The sequence below is a fragment of the Aedes albopictus genome, chromosome 1 (assembly GCF_035046485.1).
Source record: "Aedes albopictus strain Foshan chromosome 1, AalbF5, whole genome shotgun sequence".
Taxonomy (NCBI): Eukaryota; Metazoa; Arthropoda; class Insecta; order Diptera; family Culicidae; genus Aedes; species Aedes albopictus.
Genome location: NC_085136.1, coordinates 130111121 through 130123047, shown reverse-complemented (window position 1 = coordinate 130123047; position 11927 = coordinate 130111121).

Genomic DNA, 11927 nt, shown 5'->3' with positions numbered 1-11927 from the left:
CAATTTTAAAAGTCACTTGCTATATATTTTTAAAAGAGATTTCTAGATATATGCCTAGTTTATTTCGGGAAAAAATCAGTTAAGAGGAATCTAAGAAAAAAAAAATGAAAAAGGCATATAAATCATTGCAAGAATTGTTACTGAAAACTTTAGCGAAAATTTCTGGGGAATCTCTGCAGGAATTCCTGGATATATTACTGCAGGAATTGTTAGAGAAACTCCTAATAAAACCAGGTAAACCCTGTAAGAAGTTCATTGGATTCTAGCAAGTAAACTTTTCAAATTTTCAACATTGTCCTTCTAGGATTTTCCCAGTGATAACTCATTGTAAGGGATGTTTTCCAGGTATTCTCCTGAGAAAATTCCTCACTGAAGATTCATTCAAGAATTGCTAAGGCATTACTCAAAAAAATCCAAGTGATTTTATAAGATTTTTTTAGGATACTCTCAAATTAAAATTCTCTAATTGGTTTTAAAAATTCTTCTAAAAAATTTTAATTCGGGAACTTCTCCAAAAATATTCAGAAATACTTAAAGAAAGTCTCCACGCTCTGTTTATTTCAAAGTTTTTTATTTACAGAAACATATTTATTCATTTCAGTTCCCTTTAAAATTTCTCTAGTTTTTTTATATTTTTCCCACGAATCCAGTACCTAGTTCTGGGCATGTTTCTCCTGAGATTTTGTCTAACGAACTCTTACCAAAAATTGATTAAAATATATTTGAGAGATGGTTTTAGCGAAAAAAAATCGGAGTTTTGCAGAAATGTCTTCAATTTCAAGCAGAAAGCTTGCAAAAATCGAAATGAGTTGCGTTGATTTACAAATCAAAAGTTCATTCTTCATCAAGCACTCAACTAGTCCATTCCAGTTTAATGGATTTCTTCAGTAACGCGCGTAAAGTAAAAAAACCCTAATTAATCCACCTAGCGGTGATGGTGCCTTTCTCGTGCTTTAAAATATCCTTTCAACAAAACTCGAGCGACATGTTGATGGCTTTGACATAAATACAAAATGAAAACTGCTTGCTAAATCTACTCAATATGGATACATTTTATATTAGCATAACATTCAATATTCAGAAAATATAAGACAACCATCCAAAACTCAAACCAAACAAGTGTCATGAAGCCGCAAAATTTTGAAACGTCATTTTAGATTTTCCGATCATCATTTTATGACTCCGGATATCTACCCCAACTAAACTAACCGCCATCTTGAACATTGAGACACCATCTTGGATGTTCTGGTATTCATTTTTGGACTCTGCACCTAAAATTACATAAAATAGTCGCCGTATTGAATTTTGGCATGTCGTTTATGATTTTCTGGTTACCAGTTTTGGACGAAGACCGGCATTCTTCCCCATTCAAACTATAGTCATATTGCAGACCTTGTGAAACAGCGCACAGCTTGGATTTTCTGATTACAAATTTTGAATTCTGGACATATTTCCATACAAAATATGCCCATAATGCAAGAATTAAAAATCCTATAAAATAGGCACTAACTTGAATACTGGGCCATTATTTTGGACTTTGGACCGCTATCTTGGATACTCTGGTGGACTCCGAACATATTTTCCATACCAAATAAACTTATTTTACATAGTTTTAGAGCTCAAAATTCCTTAAAATAGCCACCATCTTCTGTTGACGCGATCAAATTCTTATTTTTCCATTCAACTTTGACCCATCCTGCTATAAAGTTACACCTTAGGAATCTGAAATGAAACAATTTGATGAGATCGCTTTAGTTTTGTCTATGTTTTGTTCTCATATATGAGAACTTAGACCTATTCGTCACTGTTGTACAAACCTAATGTTTATCAGGCCATTAAGGTGAAACATCAAGAAATCCCATTGCAATTTTTCATACTAACTTTAGAGGCACAAATCTGACGAACAAAGCATCGAGCCAAGCCGCACTTATTTTTCCTGGCTTTGCTCACTTGCAAAAAGAGGCAGCTTTTACAAATCGAGAGCATTTGTTAACGAATTTTCAAGATTGGTGCTCTTGAAAACGTGAAAAGGGGACCAAGTCGGCCATTGTGGCAGCCATGTTTGTATTCTTTGAAGTTTCTCCTTAAACAAAGCCACGATTTAATTTTTCACATGAACGTTGGTTCTGCTACACAACAGCTAGTCTCTATTGTGATCTAAGGCTATTTTCTTGTTAACCGTTCATTAGATTATCAAAAAATCTGCGATCTGATGTGTCGTTCATTTTTATATTTGGTAATTTCCGGTGGGATAGCCGGATCTGATTCCATGAGTCATGGACCATGGCACTACCGGTTGTCCCAATTATGGTCTGAGAATATTTTATTGCTATTTATTCACCTTTACCTAATCACCGCGATTTGACATATCGCATGAATGGGTTTGCTTCACTTTTACTTCTAACCACTTTCGAAGCCACAGCTGAACCCGCAACACTATCGAGAATCTAATGTGGTCTGACCCTATTTTTCCATCAGGTTGTCGATAAGTCGTGATCAGTCTTGTTAGAGATCACAGTCATTTGAACCTTTTCGTCGATATTCGGCCTCCTTTGTCTCTGACTTTCGCAACACAAGCAATCAAACTACTGTTCGAAACAAAAATATCAAACGAATGCACTTCACCACGATAGCGGCTTCGGGAGACGGTTCGGCTTTTGTTATTCCTGTCTTCTTCCATAATTAGAGCTATGTTGCCCATCTGTGTGCCGTATTCAATGCAACATGCAATAATAAACTAATATTTACATTCATAATCGAAATTGGCTGAAAATCTATGCGTAAAGCTAGAATTAGACACATGTCATCGTGTCAGATGACATTGATTTGACCCTTTCTTATGTTTATTGATCTTCGTTCTACTGCTCGTGTTGTGTGTAGGTAAGAGGTAACGATAGCGCACGAAAGTAAAAAAAGTCGACTGACACCCGACTGCGGCAACGAAATGAAGGTAGTAAAAAGTGTGGAATGTTTACAAGACTGGTCGTGATTTGATGTACCGCATCCATGGGTTTGATTAAATTTTACATTTTACTACCCGGATCTGATTCCGGGTAACTACCGGCTGAACCAAATATGGTCTAACATTATTGTCTTGTTAACTGCTCATCGGTTAACCAAAAACGCTGCAAATTGAAGGTGTCACATGCAGGGTTTGACAATTTCGACGGGACTCTCGGAACCAATTCCGGAACACTACCAGTTGTCTTTAGTGTGACGTAAGGCTATTTTCTAGCTAACTGTTTATCAGGTTATCGCAAAAGCCACGATTTGATGTGTCACATGCCTGGATTTGGTTTACTTTTACATTTGGCCTCTTTCGGCCACTCAAAACCGATTCCGAAACACTTGCTGGCCGTTCATTAGGTAATCTAAAAAGCCGCTATTTGATGTGACGCATGTACGGGTTTGTTTCTCTTTCAGATTTAATCACTTCGGCGGGAACCCCGGAACGGGTTCCGGAACACTACTGGTTCAGATATGGTCTGAGATGATTTTCCTGCTCATTATCCATCAGGTCATCGAAAATGCCGTGGTTTGATGTGCCGCATGCATGGGTTTGGTTCAATTGTATATTTGGCCACTTCCAGCGGGACGCCTAGAACCGGTTCCGGAACACTACCGGTTTAGATATGGTCTGAGATCATTTTCCTGCTCATTATCCATCAGGTCATCGAAAATGCCGTGGTTTGATGTGCCGCATGCATGGGTTTGGTACAATTGTATATTTGGCCACTTCCAGCGGGACGCCCAGAACCGGTTCGGGAACACTACCGGTTCAGATATGGTCTGAGACTATTTTCCTGCTTACCGCTCATCAGGTTATCGAAAATGCCGTGGTTTGATGTGTCTCATGCATGGGTTTGGTACACTTTGATATTTGCCACTTCCGGCGGGACACCCGGAACCGGTTCCGGAACACTGCCGGTTCAGATATGGTCTTAGACTATTTTTATGCTTACCGCTCATCAGGTTATCGAAAATGCCGTGGTTTGATGTGTCGCATGCATAGGTTTGATGCATTTTCATATCTGGTCCCTTCCTGGGGTACCGTTCCGGAACACCTAAATGGCCATATCTCCGTAACGGCTAAACCGATCCGAACCATTTTCAATAGGAAACAATGGGACCAGATTCCGCGTCGAATGAACCATCGGTCATTGAAATCGGATGAGGTTTACTGCCAAAAAGTGATGTGAGTTTTTTTGTACACACACATACAGACACACACACACACGCACACACATACACACACACAGACATCGCCTCAATTCGTCGAGCTGAGTCGATTGGTATATGTGATTTGAACCTCCGGGCCTTCTATCAAAAAGTCATTTTTGGAGTGAACATATAGCCTTTCCAGTACACTTAGTGTACGAGAAAGGCAAAAAACACAAATTTATCTTCACACTCTCGCGGATTTGGCGCGAATTTGATTCCAGAATCGCGCGGATTTGGCGCGGATTTAAGTTTAACTCGCGCGGATTTGGCGCGGATTTTTTTCCACCCTTCTCGTAACAACCCTGCATTTTCTTCGCTGCAATTTGCGCGCATTTTCACGGTTTTCGCTGCGGCAAGGATAGCCAACCGTACGTTGAAGGACAGGAAAGTTCCCGACACCAATCCGTAGTATCTACGTTTCAGATACTGGAAGGAACAATGTTTCGCCCTGACGGCGGAATTGCTGGTGGATGGACATTCGCTTTCTGTGCGGGATGTTAGTTTTCAATATTAAACCGACGTCGTTCCTGTGATTGTAACTGAAGATGCTGCAGATCCAGCCGGAGTTCATAAAACGGAGTTGAAGTATGTTCGGGCGCTTGGGCCATTCCACCTGCGGCTGACTGGTTCTTTGCTGAATTGCTACAAGTACCTGGAACCATCGTGCAATGGCACCGGAACCGGATGGGACGAGTTCATTGACGAACTACTGCGGGAGGAACGCACCTACCGTGTATGTACCAAACATTGCGCAGTTAAGAAAAATCAAATTTCTAGTCGTTATAAAAAATACAAACAAACAAAATATATCATGAACAACATGCTCATACGATAGACTAATGATCCATCTTTGAGTCTGCAATATAAAAAAATCATAATATTACCCAAAAAATACTTAAAATAGAAAAACTATTCCATTGCCTTGTTCCCAACTTTGCGCACAAAATCTTCGATTGTTCCTAACTTTGCGCATAGTGTGCCTAACTTTGCGCATGCTATAATTTGCTCAAAAAGTAATCAAAAATGCTATTATTTAATGTTTGCCCATTAAACTAAAGTTATTCAGATCAGGTAGTGTGTCCTTAATTGATCTTTGTTGAAATATTTTGTCCTACGAGGGAGGGGGAACGGAGGTCTCCGGAGTTCTTGATTTCGTCTGCGGTTCGTACTAGGCACCTACCGTGTGAACAATCCAAACTTCATGAGGGGTTGTTTCCTGTGGCTAAAGATCAAAGGTAAAAGCTTTCTGATAAATGAAGTGACCGTTACGGATAGGAACAATAAGGGGTCATTTAAATATGATGTCCATCTTTGGGGAGAGGGGGCTGGGGTTGTCTGAGAAAGTGTGATATGCCATGTATTAGGTATGCTATGAAGCGTGAGGGGGTGGCCCAGGGGAGTAGGGGGTTCTAAAATTCTAAAAAATGGTGGACGTCATATTTGAATCATCCCTAACATTGACCGCCGGAAAATCCAAATGAAGGACTGTTCACAAATTACGTCTCATTGTAGACAGACGGAGAGTGCCTGACATAGTGCTACGGTTCATACAATTTTCTACTAATTTCTATACAAAATCTGCTACATGGCGGAGAGGCAGGCCTGAAAATATCAGTATTGGTGTTACATAATATTTAAATGGTTCATAAGTCATGTATTCACGTTCAACAAGCATTTACTGAAAGTGCGCAAAAATTAGGAACACAGTACAAATAATGGTTCCAAACATTGCGCACCACTATTTACTAGTTAAATTGAAAAATTTCTTACGAACTGTGATTGATATTACTAGAATATCACCTTTGTTTGTCAATTAACTGCAAAATAAATCATCGTTGCACAGTTTTATCGAGGAAAATGTTGATTTTTAGTAGAGTTACTTCTTGGCAATCGTGTTAAGACGAGGCAAATTTTGACGTTTTTGTGTATTTTTTGTTTATTATTCAACATAAACAAAGATTTTATGGACATTAAATATTTGTCAAATAATGTTTATGTTTACACAATGCTAGTGCAATGATTAAACTGGTGAATATATTGACATTTAGTTATTTGTTTCGTTATTTTACAAGAATGCGCAAAGTTTGGACCTGCGCAAAGTTAGGTGCGCACACGGTACGACATAATTGAAATGGAAATGCCTAGAGATGATGAAAATAAGGAAACCTATCGGATCGGGGATGGCGATGGCAAACGGGATCGCTCGGAGTCGAGAGAACAGCAATCGGTGGCAGTAAAGGTGAAAGACTCCACGAGGGAGCATGAGGAGTCGCACCGAGATTATGACCGAGGACGACAGTGAGACTACGAGCAAAGAGAACATCCGGCAGACGCCACAAGTAGCGTAAAACACGTGAAATGAAACTAGACCGCCAAATACGACCTGACCGCGATCGGGAGCGTGGTTCGACGGTACTGCGAGGGAGCAAAAATTTGACATTCTTTGGTTCATTCTTCCAAAAACTTTTTTCTATGATATCTTGTCCAGCGAATCCATAAATAAATCCTTAATTTCTTTATGCAGAGTATAGATTTTTTCGATAATTTTCACATAGATTCCTTCAATGCTCTACCATAAAACATTTTGTTTATTCCTCCACAAATTTCTTCGGAAATTTCTTCACAGGTTTATGAAAGCACCCCCCAACATATTTCTTCGGGAAATGTTTTAGACTTTTAGAGACTCCCAAGGAAAATCCTTCGGAAGTTTATCCATAGTTTTCTTCAAGAATTTTCACACATATTTATTCGTTCATGGCTCTACAGATTTTTTTCAGGAATACCTTAATAGCACTTAATAGCTTCATAAAGATATACTTTGGATTCTTTCTGGAATTTCTTCAAATGTACCATCAGAAATTTATTCATAGCTTCTTCCGGGATTTTGTCAAGAATTTCCTTCTGGAATGTCTCCATAGATTTCTTCGTTTATGCCTCCTGAGTAGTTATCCACAAATTTATTTGAGAATTTTCCAAAACATCCTACTTTCAATCTTCCAAAAATTCCTCTGCCCATTCCTCCAGAGTTCCTACGAAAATTTCTCCTCAATTTTTTGGAAAATTCCACCAGATGTTCATTCGGGAATTTCTCCATAGATTCATTTTAAAATTACTGACAAATTTCCTTCAAGAATTTCCCAAGAAAATGCTTTGTTAATTTATCCAGAAATGTATTTAAGAATTTATTTAAAGATTTCTTAACGCATTCCTTCAGAGATTCCTTTGTTCAGTATCCCAGATGTTCTTTTGTGAATTTCTCCAGGATTTGCTCCGAAAATTTCTCAGGAGATTCTTTCCGAAATTCCTCTGGAAATTATTTCGAATATCTTGATTTTTGTAAAATATTATGTTTCCAGTTCAAAACCGAATTAGCGACATTTTTTCTTTGACTTCCGCTGCTTTTGCCTTGCGTTAAACACAATGTCGGAAGTAGGGCGCTGTATTGTACCCCTGGTGCTCTATACAGCGCCCCACTTCCGACATTATGTTTAACGCAAAGAAAAAGCAGCGGAAGTCAAAGAAAAAATGTCGCTAATTCGGTTTTGAACTGGAAACATAATATACTGCAGAGATTTCTAAGGAAATTATTCTACAGATTCCTTCAAGATTTTCCCCACGACTCCAGGGATTCTTTCAGAAATTATTCCAGAGATTTCTTAGGAATTTCTCTGAAGATTTTTTCTTCGGTGGTTGGTAATTTCTCTAATGTCTTCTAAAATTTATTTAAAGATTGCTTTGTACAGTTTTCCTCATATTCTTTTGGAATTTATTCCATAAATTGTTCTGTAAATCCCGCAAAAGTTGGCAATTCTTTTGGTGATTCTTTCGAAAATTAGATTCGCTCTGGAATTTTCCCACAAAATACTCTTCGAGAGGTTATATTAAGCATTTTTTTTGAATGCATGCAAAGCTTCGTTCAGGACTTCCGGCTGAGATATTTCTGAAATACTCGATTTTGAAATTTCTCGAAAGATGCTTTTAAAATTTGCTCCGGATTCTTAAGAAAAATACTTCAGGAAATGATAAACGAATTCCTTCTTAGATTATTTGTAAATTTTGTACCAAGGTACTTCAAGAGTTTTCCGATCAAATTCTTCGATTTCCATCCATTGTGAACTCCTAAAGAGATTTCTGTGGAAATTGCTTCCCAAGTTCCTCCAAGATTTTCCCTACAAGTTTTGTTGTTCATTCCTCCAGAGATTCCTTCGCAAATTTTTCCAGTAATTGCAAAATTATTAAATTTTAAATGATTAAAGACTAGACTGCATCCAGAAATTATTTCAATAGTTAATTCACAGATTCATTCAAAAAATTTACGACAAATTACCTCGTTCAAATACTTTTAGACGTTTCTACAGAGATCGTTCGTAATTTTTCAGCAATTTCTCCATAAATTTCTGTAGAAATTCCTCCAGAGATTTCTTCGTTTTTTTTGGAAATTCAACCAAAGATTAATTTAAGAAGTGCTCCAAGAATTTCCCAACAAAAGTTTTGTTTCGTTTCTCCAAAAATTCCTTTGCAAACATATCTTCAGATTTCTCCAGATATTTTTGCAGGGATTCCATTGATATAATTTTTAATGATTATTTCGATACTTCGTTCATAAATACCTAAATTTATTTCTCCAAATATTATTTTCAAATACTCAGGGTTTTTCAGGATTCTTTTCGGACATTGTTTTGGGAATTCATTCAGAGATTAATTTGAAAACTGCAACACAATTCCTTCCAGATTTTATCAACAAAAATGTTTTATTCAATCCTCCATGAATTTCTTCGGGAATTTCGTTAAAAAAATACTGCGGAGACAATCTATTCACAGATTATTTCAAGATTTTCTTTGTCGATATATCTTGAGAGTTTCTCTCGGAATTTCCTCCTGAGACATTTTGGCAATTTTTTCAAAAATTCACGAATTCCTTTGTCTTTCTTCTACAGATTATTCCTTCTAGAGATTATTCCTTCCTACATTCAATTGAGATTTTCTACATATGTAGATTGATATCATTATTATTATTATTAGTATTATTACTAATATTTTGATACTTAAGACATTTCATCAGAAATTTCTCGAGATTTTTTCGGTCATTCTGCTGACTCTGATTCAGATTTTCCTGACAGCGAGACTCCTTCGGTGAATTCTTGGGAAGTTCCCTCATGAAATCCTACCGGATTTAAACCAGATGTTTTTATGTTATTTGCGAGAATTCATTCATAGTTTAGGTTCAAGTAAATATTTGTAAGAAATCATTCAAAGATTCGATCAAAATTTTCATCATGATTATTTTTTAGTTTTATGGATTCCCTCGTACATTTCTCCTCTGGATTTTTCAAAAAATGACTTTTGAGCTTTCTTCACCCAAAGATTCTTTCAAGGTAAAAGAGATATTTTTGGATTTTAAGTACCCCGTTGGGATGGGATCTAGATGCACAGAACTTGATAAAGTTTGATGGTAAATGATAGCGATTATAAAATATCTGATGAAATAACATTGGAATTCCTCCAGGAAATTTTATAATATTTTTCTGTTCATAAGAATCCCTCCACAGATTGCTTTGGGAATCGCGTCATTGGTTCCATTACAATTTCTTCCGGAACTGTTTTAAAAATTTCATATTCCATTGTTTTTTTCAAAAACTTTTTCAGGAAATACTTCAGACATTTCTAAGAGCAGTCCTCTAGAGATTGTTTCAGAAAGATTCCTTCGAGAATTTTTCCTCAAAATCCTCAAAGTATTCCCATGAATTATATGTTTATTCCTCGGAAATTCCGTTGCAAGTTTCTCCTCAGATTTCTGAAACCATTCCTCCACAGATTTATTTGATAATTGTTTTGGAGATTTATTTGATAATTGTTCGCAAATTTATTGACGAACTCCTTTGGAAAATTTCCCACACAATCTAGGAAAATCCTTCAGATATACCATCGAAAATTAATTCAGAGTTTCTTTTGGGATTTGTTTTAAAGATTTTTTTGGAATCCATTCAGAGATTGCTTCAGATTTTTTCCAGAAGTTTATTCGTTTATGTCTCCTGATTCTTTTTCCGTATTTACTCCATTGATCAATTTAAAAATAGCAGATGCCTTCAAGAATTACGCGAGAACATTCTTTATTCATTTTTTCAGAAAAACATCCAAATGTATTCAGAGGTATCTCCAAAGATTCCTTTGTTAAATCCTCCAGGGATTTCTAAGCAAATTTATCCAGAGATTCCTAATAATATTCCAAAAGAAATTTTTAGGGAATTACTTCAAATTAATTTTGGCAAGATTTTTCCCATTGTTCATTCCTCCAGAATTTCTTTTCAGAGTTCTTTCAGAATGTTCTCAGGAGATCGTTTCCGAAATTTCAGCAAAAACTTCTTAGGAACTTACTCCAGAGAATCATAGAGAATCACAGATGCATCCATGATTTTTATTTTACAAATTACCTTGTTTTTTTTTTCTTCGGAGATTTTCGGAATTTTCTGAGGAGATATTTTTTTTATTATATTCATGATTTTTGCCGGGTATTTTCCTTCATTGCTCCAGAGATTATTATGGGAATTTCTTACAATATTTATTTATAGTTTATTCAGTTTATTCAGAGATTTTTTCGAGATTTTCTTTGGAAATTCCAACGGAATTGCTTCAAGATTTCCCCAAAAATATTTTTTCTCCAAAAATTCTTTCAGATATTTATCCACCGCTTTCTGAAAGAATTACTTCAGAAATTCTTTTGATCAGTTCTCCACGTATTGGAATATTTCCAATTATTTCGATACTTCGCTCACAAATTCCTCCAGAAATTTCCCACAAGCTCCTCTAGATTCTTTTTAAAGGAATTCTTCCAAATACTATCGAAGCTTATCAAGGGTTCTTTTTTCATAATTTGCTGCAGTTTTTTTTCGGGATTTGTCTAGAGGTTAATTTGAATATTTCCTTCGCGACTTTCAACAAAATTGTTTTTTTTAATACTGCAGAATTATTTTTTGGGAAAGTATCAAGTTTTCGAAAAAAAAAATGGACAGATTTCGGCAATTTTTTTTCAGATGTCCCAAAGATTCGTTCACAAGTTTCTTTGGAAAATTTCCCACAAAATCTTTCGGGAATTCCTTGAAATATTCCATCGAAAATTTATTTTGAGCTTCCTTTTTAGATTTTTTGTTAGTTGATTAGGAGATTCCTTCTTCTGAGTTTTTATCTTTTTTCATAGATTCATGTGTTGTTCAATAGGTTTCTCCGAAATTTTTTTCAAAAACATTCTTTGTTCAATTCTCCAGAAATTTATTCGGGAATGTCTGCAAAGATTTCTGAGAGAATAACTCCAGATATTCTTTCGTTTATTCCTCCATATATTTCAATGGCCCATATAGCCGAGGCGGTAAACGCACGGGTATTCAGCATGACCATGCTGAGGGAGACGGGTTCGATTCCCGGTCGGTCCAGGATCTTTTCGTAAAGGAAATTTCCTTGACTTCCTTGGGCATAGAGTATCTTCGTGCCTGCCACATGATATACGCATGCAAAATGGTCATTGGCAGAGGAAGCTCTCAGTTAATAACTGTGGAAGTGCTCATAGAACACTAAGCTGAGAAGCAGGCTTTGTCCCAGTGAGGACGTTACGCCAAGAAGAGGAGGAGGAGGATATTTCAATGGAGTTTTTCCAGTGATTACTTTGAAAATTCCAAATTAATTTGAGAATTGCCTCATGAATTTCCCAAAAT